Here is a 21,091-nt window from a genome sequence, read left to right as displayed (position 1 = left end):
GGACATCTATTACCAAAAATATGAAGGCATAGGACACACCCTGAGGGACATCTATTACCAAAACGATGAAGGCATAGGACACACCCCTGAGGGACATCTATTACCAAAACGATGAAGGCATAGGACACACCCCTGAGAGACATCTATTATCAAAACTATGAAGGCATAGGACACACCCCTGAGGGACATCTATTACCAAAACGATGAAGGCATAGGACACACCCCTGAGGGACATCTATTACCAAAACTATGAAGGCATAGGACACACCCCTGAGGGACATCTATTACCAAAACGATGAAGGCATAGGACACACCCCTGAGGGACATCTATTACCAAAACCATGAAGGCATATGACACACCCCTGAGAGACATCTATTACCAAAACGATGAAGGCATAGGACACACCCCTGAGGGACATCTATTACCAAAACTATGAAGGCATAGGACACACCCCTGAGGGACATCTATTACCAAAACTATGAAGGCATAGGACACACCCCCTGCCATGGCCCCCTTAAAGGAGAATTGTACAGAAAAAATGATTAGTTAATCACTTGAGGATTGTCCCACGCAGATATATCACATGTACGTGATATCGTGCATTGGGTTTTGAGCGTGCGCCCACTCGGGGGACATCACCTCCGATTGTTCACAGGAGAGGCAGAATAGTGGTCTGACTATGTAAACAAGGCAGACCACTGTTCTGTCAGAGGGAAAGATTGCGATCTTGTTTTTCTAAGCAGAAACACGGATCTTTATCTCCCTCCAGTTAGGCCACCCCCCATTCAGTTAGAAAGCACTCCCTAGGTGCACACCTAACCCTTTGATCGCCCCTGATGTTAACCCCTTCCCTGCCATGGTCATTAGTACAGTGACTAAAATAAACTAAAAAAATATTTCTTTGCTAGCTAAATGTGAAACTGCAGCCACTCAAATTCTAGCGCAAGGGTTATCTATGCATAAGTTTATATATTGTAGTATATGTGTACATATTTTATTCATGCACCTTGTGATTCACATTTATTTTAGTTTGATATATGCACTCATCTGCATAAGTTTATTTATTTGCACGTTTTGATTCAGCTGATTATTTTTAATTTCTGTCAAAATTTATCACAAGTGGTCACAATTGTTTAGGAACAACCCACCATAATTTTTAAGATCATTAGTACAATGACGGTGCATTTTTTTTTTTTTAGCACTGATCACTGTATTAGTGTCACTGGTCCCCAAAAAGTGTCTTTTAGTGTTAATTTTGTCCGTCACAATGTCGCAGTCCCGCTAAAAATCACTGATGCCTGCCATTACAAGTAAAAAAAAAAATTCATAAAAATTCCATAACAATATCTCATACTTTGTAGACGCTATAACTTTTGCACAAACCAATCAATATACGCTTATTGGGATTATTTTACCAAAAATATGTAGCAGAATACATATTGTCCTAAATTGATGAAGACATTTGATTTTTTACAATTTTTTTTATTGGATATGTTTTATAGCAGAAACTAAAATATATATATTTTTTTTGTTTATAGCGCAAAAAAAAAAAAAAAAAAACTGCAGAGGTGGTCAAATTCCACCAAAAAAAAGTTATATTTGTTGGAAAAATACATACATTTTATTTGGGTACAGCGTCGCAAGACAGCGCAATTGTCAGGTAAAATAACGCAGTGCTGTATCGCAAAAAATGGCCTGGTCATGAAGGGGGGTAAACCTTCCGGGGCTTAAGTGGTTAAACTCACAAGTGCTTTTTTACTACTGCTATTCCTTTATATTGGCTGTTGGATTTTACAAATGCAGCTATTTAGCTCTGGGAAATACTTTTTGATAGATACGTTGTGTATTGTATATATAACTATATAGATCAGACCAAAATGAGGGACAAATGAGGAGGAAAGAGGGACAGAGGGACTTTTTTCCGAATGAGGGACAGTCCCTCTAAATCAGAGACAGTTGGGACAGCATAACAAAAATGGCTTGTTTACTTTGGAAGTAGATTTGGAAGTATTGAGAAGGTATGGAGGAGCCTAGGCACCTAGTCAGTGTTCCTCTCTCACATAAATCCAGTCATTCCATGGCTATGAATAGGAAGCAACCAGGAAGAATGGGGCCCTGGAAAAAGAGAGAAGCGGAGCTGCTTGTAGGTTTTTTTTTTAGCTCATACAGTTCTGTTTTTTAACCACTTAAGGACCGGAAGGTTTTACCCCATTAACGACCGGGCCGTTTTTTGTGATACGGCACTGCGTTACTTTAACTGACAATTGCGCGGTTGTGCGACGCTGCACCCAAATAAAATTGATCTCCTTTTAACCCACAAATAGAACTTTATTTTGGTGGTATTTGATCACCTCTGCAGTTTTTTTTTTTTTTGCGCTAGAAACAAAAAAAGAGAGGCAATTCTGGAAAAAAAAAAACAAAAAAAAAAAAACAATTTTTGACTTTCTGCTATAAAACATATTCAATAAGAAAAAAAATTTAAAAATCTATTTTTTTCATCAATTTAGGCCAATATGTGTTCTGCCACATATTTTTGGTCAAAAAATACCAATAAGTGTATATTGATTGGTTTGCGCAAAAGTTATCTCGTCTACAAACTTGGGGAAAGATTTATGTCATTTTTATTTTTTTAAAATTAGTAATGGCAGCGATCAGCGATTTTTAGGGGGATTGCGACATTGTAGGGGAAAGTTTGGACACCTAAGGCCCCTTTCACACAGGCTTTCCGATGGCCCCCTATGGAGCAGCAGATGTCAGCGGTGACATCTCCACTGACACCCGCTGCTATCCGATCTGATCCTGTCCATGAAATCCAGATGAGATGGAAACCCTTTTTTCCATCCATCTGGAGGATCGGATCAGATAAGATTGGATGAAAATGGACAGGCGGTCCATTTTCATCCAGTCTCCCATAGAGGAGAATGAGGATCTGACAGGTCTGTCTCTGCAAAGTAAGTGGAGACGGAGCTGTCATCTGCCTGCTCAACGGGGATCGGCAGATCAGTCCCCGTTGAGCAAAACGGAGTCCGCTGGGCCAAAAGCCTGTGTGAAAGGACCCTAACTGACATTTTTGATACTTTTGAGAGGACCAGTGACATTACTACAGTAATCAGTGCTAAAAATATGCACTGTTACTGTACTAATGACACTGGCAGGGAAGGGGTTATAACTAGGGGGAGTCAAAGGGTTAAGTGTGCTCCTAGGGAGTGCTTACTAACTATGTGGGGGATGTACTCACTGGATGAACACAGAGATCTGTGTTCCCAAAAAGTAGGAACACAGGATCCCTGTGTTCATCTGTGACTCTGTGTGTCATCTGTGTTTACATCGGCAGACCGCCGTTCTGTCTCCATAGGGAGCGATAGCAGGTGTCCGGTGGACATCGCATCTGCTGGTCCCGCTGATTGGCTCCCGCTCTAGACAATCGGCACGTGCGCGCTCCCACTGTCTATTACACGCAGCGTCGTTCAGGTACGTCGTTTCGTGTATTAGAGCCAACCTTCCGCAGTAAAACTACGGCAGCTGGTCGGCAAGTGGTTAATGGCCAACACCAAAAGGCTGGGCAGGGTGTGAGTTACTTAATAGATGGCTTTAAGGCTGTTTTAACTAATACAGTATTGCATTATAAAATACTGCACATGTTTTAGCATTTTCCAGTACAATAAATCACTCTTATAGACACAGCTTCATTTTTAGTCCGACTGTACATATAGTTTATGTATTTAATTGCTAAACAGGTACAACAAATAACAGATAATGAATGCTACTCAATTCCCATTTTCCTATAGGTCTGCATTAGGAAGTAAAATACAATTTAATGTGGATGATGAGCATCAGTGGAAATAGAAGCGTGTTTTTCATTTCATGTTCTGAGTAAAAAATGGTCACACACTGCTTGCTCCATTAGAGAAGCACATCACTCTAATGCGGCAGTGTTCCATAGAGACGCATCAGAGTGTGGTGAATATATGTAGCTCAATAGAAATACTTTCGTTATCATGAATCCTATTTGACTCAACAACGCTCAGACATAAATATATATTAATATCAAGCCATGACCATATTTAGTTTACCTGTATTCAATGCTATTTTAATTTAAGACAAGAGTAAGACAGGCACATTGTAAATGCTAAAGGTGCACTTAAATGTTCACATTATATATCCCCTATAAATCTCTTTCCATTTAAAGGAAGACATAGCAAGGAAAGAGAACATAAACAAGACGAAGAAGCACTTTTCTGAAATAATAAAGAATCATCTGCATTTTCTGAGAGGTATGCTACACATGGAATATTCAGGAAGGATCATTCAGTGCAGTCCTGCTGTGAATTTACATCTAATTCCAAGCAGGTGAATAAGAATTTTTTTTTAAAAAAGCAGATATGTTTACATTGTTCTATATACCATACACTACCCAGTTTTGCTCACAACAGGCATCAGATATGAGCATTGCTAGTGAATAGTGATTTATAAAATATTGGTATTGTAATTACCATTAGCATTTCCCGCAAGAGACACTGTTACATTTCCCACGTACGGCAAAATGACAGTATCTTTGCAAATAGTTCCCCCCAACCATTATACTCACCTTGGCTGTGCTCCCTTTCAGATCCTTCCTCCATTGCAGCCACCACTGAAATCAGTATCACATAGTTCCCCCAACCATTATACTCACCTTGGCTGCGCTCCCTTTCAGATCCTTCCTCCATTGCATCCACCACTGAAATCAGTATCAAATAGTTCCCCCAACCATTATACTCACCTTGGCTGTGCTCCCTTTCAGATCCTTCCTCCATTGCATCCACCACTGAAATCAGTATCAAATAGTTCCCCCAACCATTATACTCACCTTGGCTGCGCTCCCTTTCAGATCCTTCCTCCATTGCAGCCACCACTGAAATAAGTATCAAATAGTTCCCCCAACCATTATACTCACCTTGGCTGCGCTCCCTTTCAGATCCTTCCTCCATTGCAGCCACCACTGAAATCAGTATCAAATAGTTCCCCCAAACATTATACTCACCTTGGCTGTGCTCCCTTTCAGATCCTTCCTCCATTGCAGCCACCACTGAAATCAGTATCAAATAGTTCCCCCAAACATTATACTCACCTTGGCTGTGTTTCCTTTCAGATCCTTCCTCCATTGCAGCCACCACTGAAATCACCAGGGTTGGTGACCAGGGAAAGCGGGATGTGATTCCCACTATCACGTGACACTGCTTGAAATTGGCTGCCAAGTCCAAGCACTGTAACAAAGGAGGAGGTCAAATGTTCCTTTATACCCAAACAACTAAGGGTTTCAAGGTGAGTATAAGAGAGTTTCTGGGAGGGAAATGTGAATTTGCCCGCCATGAGCATGCTCATATACTTAGTGCTGGATTTATACTTCATGAACTCCCAGGCTGCTCCTTCCTACCCTAGTTGACTGGTTAGTATTATTATAGACAAAATGTGCAGCGCTAATAAATAACTAACATATGAAACTCAGTGAAAAATCTAATAAAAATTTCATAAAATTTTAGAAAATGCATATATATATATATATATATATATATATATATATATATAAACACACCATCTTAAAGTGGAATACAAGTGGAATACAAAAATATATAAACATAAAGTCTTTTTAAGTTGAAATAAGTATAAAGCCAATGTTCTTCAAAGATGTGCTCCAAAAGTGAATGAAGGGAAATTTGCTGTGATATAATCTACCACTAATTTATATAAGGAGGCTTGCCGGAGTGAGTGGACTAAGTTTGGCATACGCCTAGTAAGTCAACTCATGCCTTGGTGTATATACACCCAATATGCTAGGGAGTACAACAAATAGCCCCTCAAATGAATATCTTTCATACTCTCGTGTATTAGAAAGATTAAGTTAACCGTCATCAATCAAGGTTCATGTAGAGAATGTTGCTCTCAAGACGGATACTCTCCCAAAATGGATAAGTCATCAAGGAAAGAAAACAAAAAGCTCCACATAGTGTAAAACCATAAAGGGAAAGTATTTATTAAAAGTTCAGAACACTTACAATGAGGTAGATAAAAAGCGCTTTTCAGAGTGGATCTGTATACAGCATCAATACGCAGCAGCATGGACAGGACTCGACCCCACACGTTTCGTCTGCTTAAACATCATCTGGGGTCATGTCTAAGCAGACAAAATGCATCGGGTCGAGTCCTGTCCATGCTACTGCGTATTGATGCTGTATGCACAAAAATAATCAATGTTGATTGGGAGAGTGAAGTTCCACTTTAGAAAGGTCATACCTGTCTAAGATTGTGACCAGAAGAGTAGAATCCTTCACAGACTTGTAGTATGAAAGGTTGACAACTTGGCTAAGTTTCTTCCTCTCACATGATTCACTGGGTTGTCACAGTCCCCAAGCTTGCATGTCTCTATCATTCGGACAGCTACCCTGGTTCGAATGTTCCTGGCAGGGCCACTCTTTACAGATAGGTTAAAGGTTACAGATCATGTGAAAGTGATTCAGCAGACTTCCAAGCTATTTGGGGATATTAAGATTAGGACTAAAAATGTATATTTTAAAAGAGTTTTAAAGAGACTTTAAAATAATTTATTACAGAAACATTAATAAAAAATTCTTAATGCAAACCTACATTTTTGTTATATTGAAAAGTCTAATGCCATAAGGCAAACCTGCATTTTAATTAGACTTTAAAGCCTATCTCCAGATTTCTGACAGTTTTAACCTCGTCACGCCGACGTAATGCATATTTGCGGCCTTCTGATTCAAGGGTTTGTAGCGGGGTGATGCCTGCAGTACTGTTTTTCAGAGCCAATGGTCAGCTTTCTTGTAATAACAACCGATGCAGCTAATCAGCAACTTGGCTGTTATTACAAGCAGTGGGAGGGGACATCGCCCCCCTCTTGTCGCCTTCTGCGGTTTAACAGGGCTCTCCCCTCTCTTTGGGAGGCCCAAATGACCAGCTGACACATCCACCCCCTGGCCGGAGACCTGGACAAAGCCGGAATCGGCTTTGATGGGGTCTCGGATCTAGTAACCCGGAAGGAATGTCATGACATCACTTGAGGTTTAATGGAGCCTTAAAAGTGCCAGATAATTAAAAAAAAATTCATTATTCAAAACAGTCAAACTTGGCATTTTGAATGCTTTTAAGTGCAAAGGAGGGATTTGGTGTCCTATAGACCCTGGATCCCGCCAAAAAATTATGACACATGACTATTGCTGTCACAAGGGATGTTTACATTCCTTGTGACAGCAAAAAAAGTGATAAAAAAATGTAAAGGGACAGTATAAAAATAAATAAATAAATACAACTAAAATAAATTAATTTTTTTTTTTTTTAAAGCGCCCAATTCCTCCGTGTTTTCACACAGAAGCGATTCATATGTCAGTCGCTCCCGTAAATGTAAACAGCGTTCAAACCACACATGTGAAGTATCGCTGTGATCATAGAGTTAGAGCAATAATTGTAGCACTAGACTCCCTCTGTAACTCTAAACTGGTAGCTGTTAAACATTTTTAAAGCTTTGTCTAAGGAGATTTTTAAGTACCGTAATTTGTCACCTTTCCAATTTTAAAGCATGACATGTTAAGTATCTATTTACTCGGTGTAACATCATCTTTCAAATTATACAAAAAAATTGGGCTACCTTTTTTTTTTTCATTTCTCAAAGTGTATTTTTTCAAAACAATTGTGTTTAAAAGACTGCTGCGCAAATACAGTGTGACATAAAATATTGCAACAACTGCCATTTTATTCTCTAGGGTCTCTGCTAAAAAAATATATATATATATATATATATATATATATATATATATATATATATATATATATACATATATGTATACTATGTGGGGATTCTAGGTAATTTTTCCAGCAAAAAATACTGATTTTAACTTGCAAGCAACACGTGTAAAAAAAAAAGGTTTTAGTCTTCAAGGGGTTAAAATTGAATAGGTAGCTGTACACCTTGAGACTGACCCTGGCTAGTTTGATAATCTACAGATTAACTACAGGCATGTCTTAGCAAAGGTGTAAGAATGACTGCATCTAATCAGCCAATGCATTGTAGATACTGTTTATTGTTTATCATGTATCATTGTGCACAGGCTCTTGAATTATTCATATTATCTAGTAGGAAATGTACATCATTTGTCTGCTGTTATTGGAGAGTAATGGAATGATGGGTGCATGAAACACTCTGTAAACAACTGTGGGTAAGTGGAGACTGTGTTCAAATGACTAACATTGGACAAAATGGAAATGTAACCCTAAGGCCTGGTAGAAGAAGATAAAGGATAATACACTGCTCGAAAAAAAAATTAAAGGAACACTTTGAAAACACATCAGATCTCAATAGGGAAGAATATCATGCTGGATATCTATACTGATATGGATTGGGTAATGTGTTAGGAAGGAAAGGATGCCAAATTTTTTGATGGAAATAAAAATTATTACACAGAGGGCTGAATTCAAAGACACCCCGAAAATCAAAGTGAAAAATTGATGCAGCAGGCTATTCCATTTGGCTGAAATTTCATTGCAGTAACTCAAAATGGTACTCAGCAGTTTGTATTGCCCCCCATGTGCTTGTATGCAGGCCTCACAACGTTGGGGCATGCTCCTAATGTGACAACAGATGGTGTCCTGGGGTATTTCCTTCCAGATCTGGACCAGGCATTACTGGGCTCCTGAACAGACTGGGGTACAACCTGGCGGCGTCGGATGGACCGAAACATAATGTCCCAGAGGTGTTCTATTGGATTTAGGTCAGGCGAAGGTGGGAGCCATTCAATGGCATCAATTCCTTCATCCTCCATGAACTGGCTGCATACTCTCACCACATGAGGCCAGCCATTGTCGTGCACCAGGAGGAACCCAGGACCCACTGCACTAGCATAGGGTCTGACAATGGGTCCAATTATTTCATCCCAGGTTGCCATTGCTCAGCCTATAGAGGTCTGTGCGTTCCTCCGTGGATATGCCTCCCCAGACTATCACTGACCAACCACCAAACCGGTCATGCTGAATGATGTTACAGCCAGCATAACCTTCTCCACTGCTTCTCCAGACCATTTCACGTCTGTCACATGTGTTTAGGGTGACCCTGCTCTCATTTGTGAAAAGCACAGGGCGCCAGTGACAGACCTGCCAATTCTGGTCTTCAATGGAAAATGCCAATTGAGATCCAAGGGTGCTGGGCAGTGAGCACAGGGCCCACTAGAGGATGTCGGGCCCTCAGGCCATCCTTATGAAGTTTGTTTCTGATTGTTTGGTCAGAGACATTCACACCAGTGGCCTGCTGGAGGTCATTTTGTAGGGCTCTGGCAGTGATCATCCTGTTCCTCCTTGCAGAAAGGAGCAGATACCGGTCCTGCTGTTTAGAACCTTCTACGGCCCTGTCCAGCTCTCCTAGAGTAACTGCCTGTCTCCTGGAATCTCCTCCATGCTCTTGAAACTGTGCTGGGAGACCCAGCAAACCTTCTGGCAATGGCATGTATTGATGTGCCATCCTGGAGAAGCTGGACTGCCTGTGCAACCTCTATAGGGTCCAGGTATCGCCTCATGCTACCAGAACTGACACTGACCCCAGCCATATGCAAAACTAGTGAAAAACAGTCAGAAAAAATGAGTAGGGAATAAAATGTCAGTGGCCTCCACGTGTAAAGCCATTCCTGTTTTGGAGGCCGCCTCATTGTTGCCCATCTAGTGCACCTGTTGTTAATTTAATTTGCACCAAAGCAGCTGAAATTAATTAAAAAAAACCCTCTGCTACTTAACTGACCAGATTAATATCCCAGGAGCCTAATCGACTTGATGCTATACTCTGATTAAAAAGTGTTTCTTTAATTTTGAGCAGTGCATTTCCAAACGCTGTTATTTTACTGTCATATCCTATCATTTTTTTCATTTTCAGTGATGTTTTCTATTTAAGTGATTATTGCTATGCACAGCCTTCTTCCATATAGCATGTCACTTTCTTCAAAATCTTTTATATGTATTTGAGATTTGTGAAATATGAAAAAAAAAAGTAAATTTAAGGACATATTTGAGTAATTATGATAGAACTGCTATTCAACAGTATTTCCAATAGATTTTCTATATACAGATAGACCTAAAAGCTATATAAAATGTATATAATTAAATGTAAGGTAGTTGTGTAATGCAAAGGGGTTGAATTATAGCATGTAATAATTTAATCATAGGGGGAAGTGGCGGTAGCACAATAAATGCATAATTCCCTGTATGAAAGCCAGCACTGCATGTAGTAAGTATTTGCATTATGCTAACAGAACAAGAATGTCTATACATGAAACAGGCAAAAAGTGGGCAATATTACTAGCTGTATCTCATTTGCGCAGTTTGATGCTAAACGGTGTTGTCGGTAATGATCTTTACAATTCTGTTCAAGGCTCTAATAAAATTATATGGATATATGCACTGGGTGTTGGAGTGTATTGTGCACTATAGAATATATTCCATTTGAATGCATTGTGACCAACTCTACATTTTATTTATCTGTCTGAAAAATATTTTGCACAGGCTATTAATAAAGGCATTTGCAGAGCGCTGTCTTTTGGTGCACCGTTCATTTTCTTGATTAGACTGCGAATACTAGAATGTTCAGGTGATCATATTAGACTTCACATAGATATACTTTTCTTATTATAGCCTTTTAGGGTTCCACATCCATGCTCTTTGCTGCTGTTGGATCGGTTCTTTATATATGTAGCACCCTCCTAGGTAGGTGCTACAAAGTGCATAGTTTTTTGGGTTTCCCTGCTTAACATGGGGACTGTCAGGCAAATTTAGGTGATCTCTGCCTAACAGGGAGCAATGATCAATTGATAGGGTCTGCTCAGTGTGATCAGATGCTACTCATGTTGTCTACCTGTTTTAAGCTGGTCCAATAGGAAGGGGCATATTGTACAGTGGGAGGAAACCTGACAAATGGGAGCATGGGCGTAGATATCAAGAGAGCACGTATGCACAGGGTCTTTGGCTAGAGAGCAGGGTCCCAGAGGAAAGGGGGTCACTGCCCTCCTCTGTACAGGCTGCCATGCATCCTCAGGTAGTGGACCTGGATTGGACCTGGAGGCCAGAGTCACTGAAGCTGCAACCCAGATGTCCTGCAGAGCTGGGAGGGTGTAAGACCTAAAAGGATCTGTTCCTGGCTACTGTGAGTCTAGTCTAGGGGCTACTGTGAGTCTAGTCTAGGGGCCTGTTCCTTCAGGGCCATCCCTTCAAGCTAGTAAAGTCAGTGGATGGGTGGCAGCTAAAGGGGATATTGGTTAGTGGTAGAAACAGAGTTAAATAAGTCTGCTGCCAGAGCAAGCAGAGGGCCTATTATTTCATACAATTGCTGCATGGTTCAGCAGAGGGTCTGCTATTCAGTTCAACCAAGTGAGGCCAAGTGAGCGTTGTCCTCATCTGCAGATAGTTAAAGTTGGAGTATCCCACTAATCCATTCTCCTATCCAAGTTCTATCAATAAATCAGAAAAAAAAATCCCTTAGATTGGTAATTTTATAACGATTGTGCACCTAGTCATGTGAAAATATCCAAGCATCTGGCTGCAGGATAATCAGAGGGAGGCCCAGGAAACTCTATACTCAGCGACCCCTACAGAGGCAGTGCTACATATAGTATAAAAACAGCTAAATACAAAAGATATGATATGATCACCAGATATCTGCATGGCTTGAACTATGACTGGACAGTGTATGGGTCCACCACAGATTTTAGGACATCTCCTCTTGATGAGACCTGAAATGGTTTGATTTGACATATGTATTGCTTTGTCAGTCAAGTTGCCCTTAGCTTTGTTGTGACCCCACATTATTTTGCATCACTTCTTGTCCTAGTAGCACAAAAGGAAGAGGAAACCTCCCCAAAGTGATAGAGAATTTCTAATGTTGTTCTAATGTTCACTGTAAAACTTTAGAGCTCCTCTCATAGAAGGTAAGAATCACCATAACAGATGCAGATAGAATATACACCTAACAGAGGACCTAACCTTTTCCTACACCATCCAAAACTAGAAGTAGCATTTTGGCTGAATTTCCACTTCACCGTCCAAGTTCTGTGTCCTTTAAAGGCCACCCCCTCCTTGTGTTGCTACATGGGACTACCCATGCTGCCTTGCATGTCCTTCAACCCAATACCATTCTTGCATCCCCTTTCTTATAGCCAGACAGGTGGAACTGTGTCATTTGACATGTCCCTCTTCCCTATAAAAACACTGCAGAACATAGTGATTACCATTTTACTGTGTGTTGGCGCTGCTCAGTAAACATTAGCTCACAGTGCTGTTCAGTGCTATCCTCAGTGATAGTCAAACTGCTCTCAATCAGTGCTATAATGCTATAATATAATCATCATATTCATTACTGACAGTAAATTTTCTAGTTGCCTTTGCTCAATGCCAGCTGTCAGTAATCCTTGTAATTACCTTAATTTTTACTCTTGCACTGCAAGCAAGATAGATAGTTATCATGTATATACAGTAGCTAGGCAGCACTTAGTGACTAGAACTAAACTAAATTAATAAATACTATAGTGCAGTACTATACTGTATTGTTAACACAACCCACTAACAGTGTATAAATAAACAGCATACAGTAAACCCCCCTCCATTGCGGGGGTTACGTTCCAGACCCAGCCGTGAAAAGTGAAAATCCGCGAAATAGAAAAACCCTATTAAAATGCATTGTAGGCATGATTTTTTTTACTGTCACTGTACGTGTAAAAGCATTTTATGGTCTTTAAACACACTTTTAAAACAATAGAAACTCATCTAAACACATAAAAGATACTGAGAGACATAGCAAGAGCTATGCAAAACACAAAAATATTTCATTTTTAATGATTTATATAGTAAAATAACATTACAAAAAAAAACGCAATATACCGGGACCGCAAAAACTGAACCGCGATGGAGTGGGGTTTTACTGTACAGTATACTGTATATATCAATCAATATATCAATCAATATAAATATCAATATAAATGTCAATCCATATAAATGTTCACAGTGTCCACACTCCAAATCCATGTGAATATCCAATGTTTCAACTGTGATTTTCATTTGCAATTAACTAAGCCGGTGCAACTACTGTGTGGGAGAACTTAGTACATTAAAGTCATAGTTAATTAGCTTACTGGAATATTACATATACACATAAAAAAGATTTACAAATAGTTTCCCGCTGGTGTAAGTTACAACAAACCTCAGTACCAATACATATTCAAAATGAAAGACTGTCTCACTTTTTATTATGCAAGTTTTTTTTTTTTCTTAACCACATCAACATCAGGCCATTTTTCGCGATGCGGCACTGCATTACGTTAACTGATAATTATGCAGACGTGCTTTTGGTGATATTTGATCACCTCTGCATTTTTTTTTGCGCTATAAACAAAAAAAAGACAATCGTTTTTACTTTGCTAATAAACATAGACAATAAAAAAAAAAAAATAATCTAATTTCTTCATCAATTTAGGCCAATATGTATTCTACTACATATTTTTGGTAAGAAAATCCCAAAAAGCGTCTATTGATTTGGGTGCACAAAATTTATAGTGTCTACCAGCAATGGGATATATTTATGGAATTTTTATTTATTTAGTTTTTTTACTAGTAATGGTGGCGATCAGTGACATATAGTGAGAATACATTGCGGCGGACAAATTGGACACCCTAAGGGGGTTTATTTACTAAAGCTAGAGAGGGCAAATTTAGTCACAATTCTGCAGAAAACCATTCAGCTTCTAACCTCAGCTTGTTTAATTAAGCTTTAGCAATAAAACCTGGAAGCTGATTGGTTTCTTTGATAAATTGTGACTCATTTTTTCCTCTCTAGCATTAGTAAATAAACCCCTAAGTGATACTTTTTTGGGGACCAGTGACACTAATACAATGATTATTGCTAAAAAATATGCACTGTCACTGTACTAATGACACTGGCAGGGAAGGGGTTCACATCGGGGTGATCAAAGGGTTAAATGTGTGCCTAGGGAGTGTTCACTAATGGTGGGGGAGGTGCTTATACTGTGGGAAGGTAGAGATCTGTGTTCCTGCTTAGCAGAAACAAACGATCACTGTACTAATGACACTGGCAGGGAAGGGGATTACATCAGGGTGATCAAAGGGTTAAATGTGTGCTTAGGGAGTCTTTAGTAACTCTTGGAAGGGGGTTTACTAACTGTGGGGGAGGTGCTTGCACTGTGGGAAGGCAGAGACCCGTGTTCCTTCTTAGCGAAAACACAAGATTACTACCTTCCCTGCTGACATGGTGGCGAACTGCCTTGTTTATATAGGCAGACAGCCGTTCTACTTCTCTCCAAAATGATCGCCGGTTGTGGTGACAGCTGGAGCGGGTCTTCAGTGTCTCGTGTGCGTGCCCCATATCCAGAAGTGCAGAATTGCGTACAGGCACATGATTCTGCGTAGAGGAGCCGCTAAATTTAAATGTACATGGGGTGGTCAGCAAGAGGTTAAAGTGGCTGTAAACCCCATTCATGAAATTTGAGCTAAGCACATATATCTGTAGTATTTACTTATCTCTCTCTAAAGCAAGAAAGTGTGGTTTCTCTCTGGTGCTTTGTTCCTCTGCTATCAGCATGATTCACTTCTGACAGCTTCTCACATGAGATAATATGAGCTCAAAATTTGTGTCAGGGAGGGAGCTTAGAGGGAGATAAGCAGGGAGCTTGTCTGTTCAGAATAACGCTCTGCATGTTCCTTTGTTCCTCTGCCTATGTGGATGGAGGGTGTGTCCCTTTCCTCCAATCAGCTCTCACACACTGTAAGTTCTGTCTCCCCACCCACCCCTATGTACTGCTGAAAGATAAAGAAAGAAGTTCAACACAATCTGCACTTTTCAAAGGGTGTAGAAAGGGGAAGACAGCAGATATACAAGTAACATTTATGTTGGAGGATTTGTTTCATCTCTGTGTGTCATCCGAGGCTCTTCACTTCACTGGGTATATGTGAGGAATTCCAACCATTTTAACGTGCTGTAAATACTAACAATGTTGTGTGTTATATTTTTTTAGCACAAACATGTTCTATTTCTGGTCAGTCATGAAAAAATCTGGAGTCCTAGTCCTTTAGTCTGCTAGTTAATCCATTGCTCCATACTTGGTTACAGTTTTGCGGTATCTGTCCCCGGGAAACAAGGCATTGTCCCAGCTGCCCAGCAGTGTGATATTTAATACATACGTTATGAGGGTTTGTTGATGCAAGTAAGGCTTGTAGCCCTGATCATTATTTTGTTCTATTTCTCTTCCTCACTTGCCATTGTCTATTTTGCCCTTACACCTGCTCAGGGGGGAGGGGGGGGGGCATTGCAGGACATTGGTCCTGGCATCTTCCCTCTTTGGATTGTGTGGACCCTTGGAAGGTCTTAGTGAATGATAATTTGCATTGTTTTGTATGATCGATTTATTGTATATTGTCTGTATATTGTATTATGTCACTCATGCATGCCTTTTTTTTTTTCGTTTTTTTTCCGTTTTTTTTAAAGCACCCCCCCCCTCTCCCATTTCTACTGAAGACACAATGTTACCTGTGAAAGGATATGAGGCATGCAGAATATTCATGATTGGAAGCCTTCCCAGTTGGCATAAAATTCTCTACACGGATTATGTATGTTATGGGAGGGATTGCCCATACTCTGGCATGAGTATTTTAGATTGTAACTGCTTTGAAATAATTATGACTTTGTGAATAAAGTTTTAATATATGTGAACATAGTTTTGAGTCTGTTCTGGCACCTAAAAAATCCATCTGTTTCTTTAATCAATTTGCTGTATCCTCATATTGCTGACGTTGTAGAACTGCTCACATCATAGCCAGTGATGCTCAGTGCTTACTCAGCATGAGGTCGGAATCTCTAGCTGCAGCCTGAGAGGCTGAGGGAAGACAAACAATTTATCTGCATAATGGGCTCATGTGCATATCAGATCCTGCTGTTACTGGACTCACACAGGTCGCTCCCACTGTTGGGTTCCAGGTTTCGGTGGTGTGTCCCCCTTTCTCATGGTGCTTTTCATTCATGTGAGTGCAACCATTATTGATTTTAATCCTTTGATCATTAGGGCTCTATTCACATATGCTATGGCCTAGGCTCACAGCATGGAGTCCGATGCATCCCTGCTCACCAATTTAGGTGTGAATCAGGTCTGAATTTCTGCCTGAATTCGCACCTGAATTGGACCAGGAGATGCACAGGACCCATCTTCAATGCGGACCACGGGTGCCCCGGAGCTGTGTGAACCGGCTCCATTGAGAGTCGGTCATACTCTCCTGTCATGCGAATTGGATGCAGGGAAAACCACATCCAATTTATATAGGTGTGAAACCAGCCTGAAGGTTTAGCTGCGAAAGGTTTGTGCTTCTCTGTTTTTCACTTGTTTGTCTATTCTTGGTATAGTGGGGGTATTCTAGAGTTTGCAGGGTATATATAGGGGTATGCTGGAGGTTTCAGGGTGCAAAGTAGGTATTCTGGAGGGTTCAGGGTGTATGTGATGGATTCTGGAAGGTGCAGGGTGTATGGTGGTTATTCTAGAGGGTTCAGGAGTTATGGTGGGCATATTCTGAAGAAAGCAGGGTATATAGTTGGGATATTCTGGAGGATGCAGGGTGTATGAGGGGTGGTCACCCTCTTGGTGAAAACTACCAGACTACAGGGTAAGTGGGGTTTGGGGAGCTTCTGAGGCATGGGGGGTTTGCTTGAGGCATGTAATAAGTGGGGATAACATTTTGTAGGTGTGGCTACAAATGGAGGGATGGTATTGTAGGTGTAGTTATAAGTGGTCACGGTCAGTAGAATTCCCTGGATTTCATAAACACACTCGGTCCTGCAAACTTCTGTTCGTTTTTTCCATTGTAGTCTGAGAATTAAAAAAAACTATGTTCGGGGATTTTTTTATACAGAAGAGTGTGTGTGTGGGTGGGTGTGACTTTCTGTCAATGATTTGTAATATGTTGCAAGTCCTTTTATTGTTTTCTTTCATTCAGTGACAGATATTTTTTTAACGCAAAAGCATGCTTTACCAACTTTGATATTTTTTTTTCATTATCTGAGACTAGCAGTCTGATGCCTACTGCACAAATTCTAAAAAATAAATTGCTTCATGGGGAATATTGATTTACATTGATGATAGATGATGATGCTAATGATAACATGAAAGATGATGATGATGATGATGATGGTAGGTTATGACTAGTTTTCTTCTTCCCCTTTGTGAGGTACACCCTAAGCAAACTGTAAAATCCAAAGCTTTTCTTAAGAAGTAACACAATTTTATGTAGAATCTCAGACACTCCATCTCTGATGGATATTATACTTAGGCTTTCTAATCACTATGAATCAGTGCCAGTCAGTACTGTGGTAAACACTTTGACACTTCTTGGTAGTGTAGAAAGTTGGTCTCCTCCCTGTTGAACCTTTTTATTGGCTACTAAGGCCTCCCAGGATAATGATGGGCCAATGGGCAGGAGAGAATCACACAGTCCTCAGCACTACCAAGGAGTGCCGAGACTTTGCAAATTAGCATACCACAAGATTCAAGCCAACCAATATGCTCTAGAAAACATCTTAAGTTATGTGCAAGTACTGATATATGATTACATTTTAGAACAAAGTATTTTAGACGTTTAAGTATCATTATAGTACTGACAGGTTTACTTTAAAGCGTGTGGCACACACTGTACTTTTAGTAAGAAAGTTATATCTATCTGCAGTTGTGTGGACCTGGGAAAGCCCTTGGAGACAGGAAGATAATGAAAAATGAGAACTATTGAAAATAAATCAATATACATTTTGCTTCCCTTTTAACTAGCATGGTCATGAGGTCTTCCCAGGGGAACAAATGCATGAAAGTCAATTTAAAATTACTGGTGGAACTGGATCTCCAAGTTACATAAAAATATAACCATGCATTACAAGTATAGCGATTTATAGCCTTTTTTGTAGAAGACCATGACACAGAACCCTTATCTATGTTTGCAAATGAAAAACAACTAACTTTATTTGAAAATTTGTTGATTCCACCCACTTCATTTTATCATAAAGCCACTTCTTTTCGCCCATTGTTATGCTCACCTTGCTTGTCAAAGCCTGTCAGCATCATTTTGACTGCAGCAATAAAAGTGCTTTTGAACAAAGTTGTAGGGGTGTACCAGAGACCTAAAACAAACATGATCATTTACACCAGAAAGACCTTATTTTCAGGAAATGTACATAAAGTTTTTTTCATGACACATATTAAGTTGGATGGTTTCTAGGTAATAGTATGTGATATAGAAGTGTATCAAAACAGACAAAAAGAGACCAAATACATTATCATTGCTGCCAAAGCACAGAAAGTGGAGGAAATAGCTAAATCCATTAAGGAATCAGACAAACCTTTTAGGTACACCAGTGAAAGGAAGAAAAATTACAATGGGATCACAAAAATGAGAATCGGGTACAACACCTATGCTAACGGAGACCTGGGTGTGGCAAACCATTTAAATAATTACTTCTGTTTGGTCTTCTCAAAATGAAACTAACAAAAACATGTTGGGGGATCATATTGGTTCTAACAACGAAGGTTAAATTGGTTGTTACCTTTAAACAGAAATTCACTGCCAGCCCCTCTATTTTATCAAGGCATAACACACTCTATATGTGTTTTTTTTTTTTTTTTTTTTTTAAAGAAGCCCATAAATACCTTTTTTTCAGACATATCCAGGCTGGTCATGTGACTCCCAGCCGCTCTCCTACTCCGATCCAGGGCTACAGCCAGAGGGGCTGAACTCTCCCTCTGTTGTCAGCCGGGAAAATCACGTGACAACCATTCTGGCTGCTCAGCCCCACCCGCTGTAACCCTGGATCGGAGTATGAGAGCGACCGGGAGTCATGTGACCGGCATGAATATAGCTGAAAAAGGGTACTTACAGTGTTCATTTAAAAAAAATATAAAAAATACTTACTGAGTGTGAGTTATGCCTTGATAAAATAGAGGGGCTGGCAGTCACAATTTAAACTTTTCTTTTCTACTAATAGCAGCAGGAGGGGGGGGGGGCAGAGACACAGACACAGGATCTGACAGCGAGGGAGGGGGGGAGCAGAGCTGGGGATGATAGAGGCACCCCCTCCCACAGTCCATACAATGCCAAAACTATAAAAAAAAAACAGGGAAGAGTCCCCCCCAAATGCCATACCAGACCCTTATCCAAGCATGAAGCCTTGCAGGTCAGGAAAGGGGGAGGGACAAGAGAGCCCCCATCCTGAACCATACCAGGCCACATTCCCGCAACATGGGAGGGTGGGTGCTTTGGGGCAGGGGGGCTCTGCCTCACCTCCCCAAAGTACCTTGTTAATGGGGACAAGGGCCTCTTCCCGACAACCCGGGGCTGTGGTTGTTGGGGTCTGCGGGTGGTGGTTAATCGGAATCTGGAAGCCCCTTTAACAAGGGGGCCCCCAGTTCCCGGTCCCCTCCTATATGAATGGGTATCGGGTACATAGTACCCCTATCCATTCACCAAAAAAGTGTAAAAAAAGTAAGAAACACAAGAAACTGTTTTTGACAAATCCTTTATTAAAAAATTGAAATTAAAAATATTGAAATCACAACGCCCCCTGGACCCAAAAAATAGAAAAAATTAAAAACACTTCCGCCTCTTGGGAGGCGTTACGCTGTCTGCCTTATCTGCGCTTTGACAGCTCTTATATAGTCAAGAGGCAGGACCACCCGGCTACGTCACCCGGTGGCAGCACTCTCTTCTGATATTATGTGACATCACACAATGTCAGAAGGGGCAGTGCCAGGTGTGACTTAGCTGGGTGGCCCCTTCCACTTGCCTACATAAGAACTGTCATAGCGCAGATCGGGCAGATGGTGGGATTTCTCAAATAAGCCGTAAGCAATTTTTGTTTTCTTTCTATTTTTCGGGTCCAATGGGCGTCGTGATTGACGATAGGGACACTGTTTTTTTATTTTTTATTTTTTAATAAAGGACTTGTCAAAAACTGTTTCCTATGGTATATTTGACAACTTTGTGTGAAAAAAAAAATGTTGTAATTTTCTCAAAACTTGTGGCAAAATATAAAATATTCCATGGACTCAACATGCCTCTCAGCAAATAGCTTAAAGCATGGGTGTCCAACATTTTGGCTTCTCTGGGCCCCATTGAGTGTAGAGAAATTTTCTCGGGCCGCATATAAAATATATACTATACTTAAGGTATGTAATAAAATGCCGCTGCGCCCTTCACGCGCCGTCGCGCCCCCCCGCACTAATTTAACACAACTAGAGGATGATCAAATGAAATGGAATCAGTATACAGAGGTTTACTTCTTCTGAGAGATATTAAAGGAACACTCTATCTATCATGACCACTTCAGTGATTTGAAGTGGTCATGGTGATAGGAGTCAGAAACATTGCACATGCTCGCCCCCCCCCCCTCCGAGGCAGCCTCTGCCTACCATTAGTTGAAAGCTGCTGTGGCTGTGCCCCTGACCCAACTTCCTTCCTCCCCAGCAAAAAAAAATTTCAAGGGGCAGTGGGCCGCATGCGGCCCTCGGGCCGCAGGTTGGACATGCCTGGCTTAAAGTGTCTACTTTCTGAAAAGGGGTCATTTGAGGGGGGGGGGGGGGGGTTGTGCTTTCTTGGCATTTCATGGTCTCTGAAAATGTGATAGGTAGTGAGGAGTGAAATCAACAATTTATGTCCTTAGAAAGGTGATTGGTTTTTGGGGTCCTGTAAGCGGATAGACTGCCAAAAAGTATCATATATGGGGTATCACCATACTCAGGAGAAGCAGAAGAATGTATTTTGGGGTGTCATTTCCCATATACCCATGGCATGTTTGAGCAATAAATCGTTTATTTGAAAACTTTGTGTAAAAAAAATCAAAAAAACATTTTTGTCAATTTCCCGAAACTTGTGGCAAAATATAAAATATTCCATGAACCCGACATGCCTCTCAGCAAATAGCTTTGAGTGTCTACTTTCCAAAATGAGGTCATCTGGGGGGGTTTGTGCTATATTGACATTTCAGGGCCTCTGAAACTGTGATAGGCAGTGAGGAAGTAAAATTAGCAG

Source organism: Pelophylax lessonae (assembly GCF_965119305.1).
Source record: "Pelophylax lessonae genome assembly, chromosome: 2".
Lineage (NCBI taxonomy): Eukaryota > Metazoa > Chordata > Amphibia > Anura > Ranidae > Pelophylax > Pelophylax lessonae.
Note: the sequence above shows the minus strand (reverse complement) of the source record.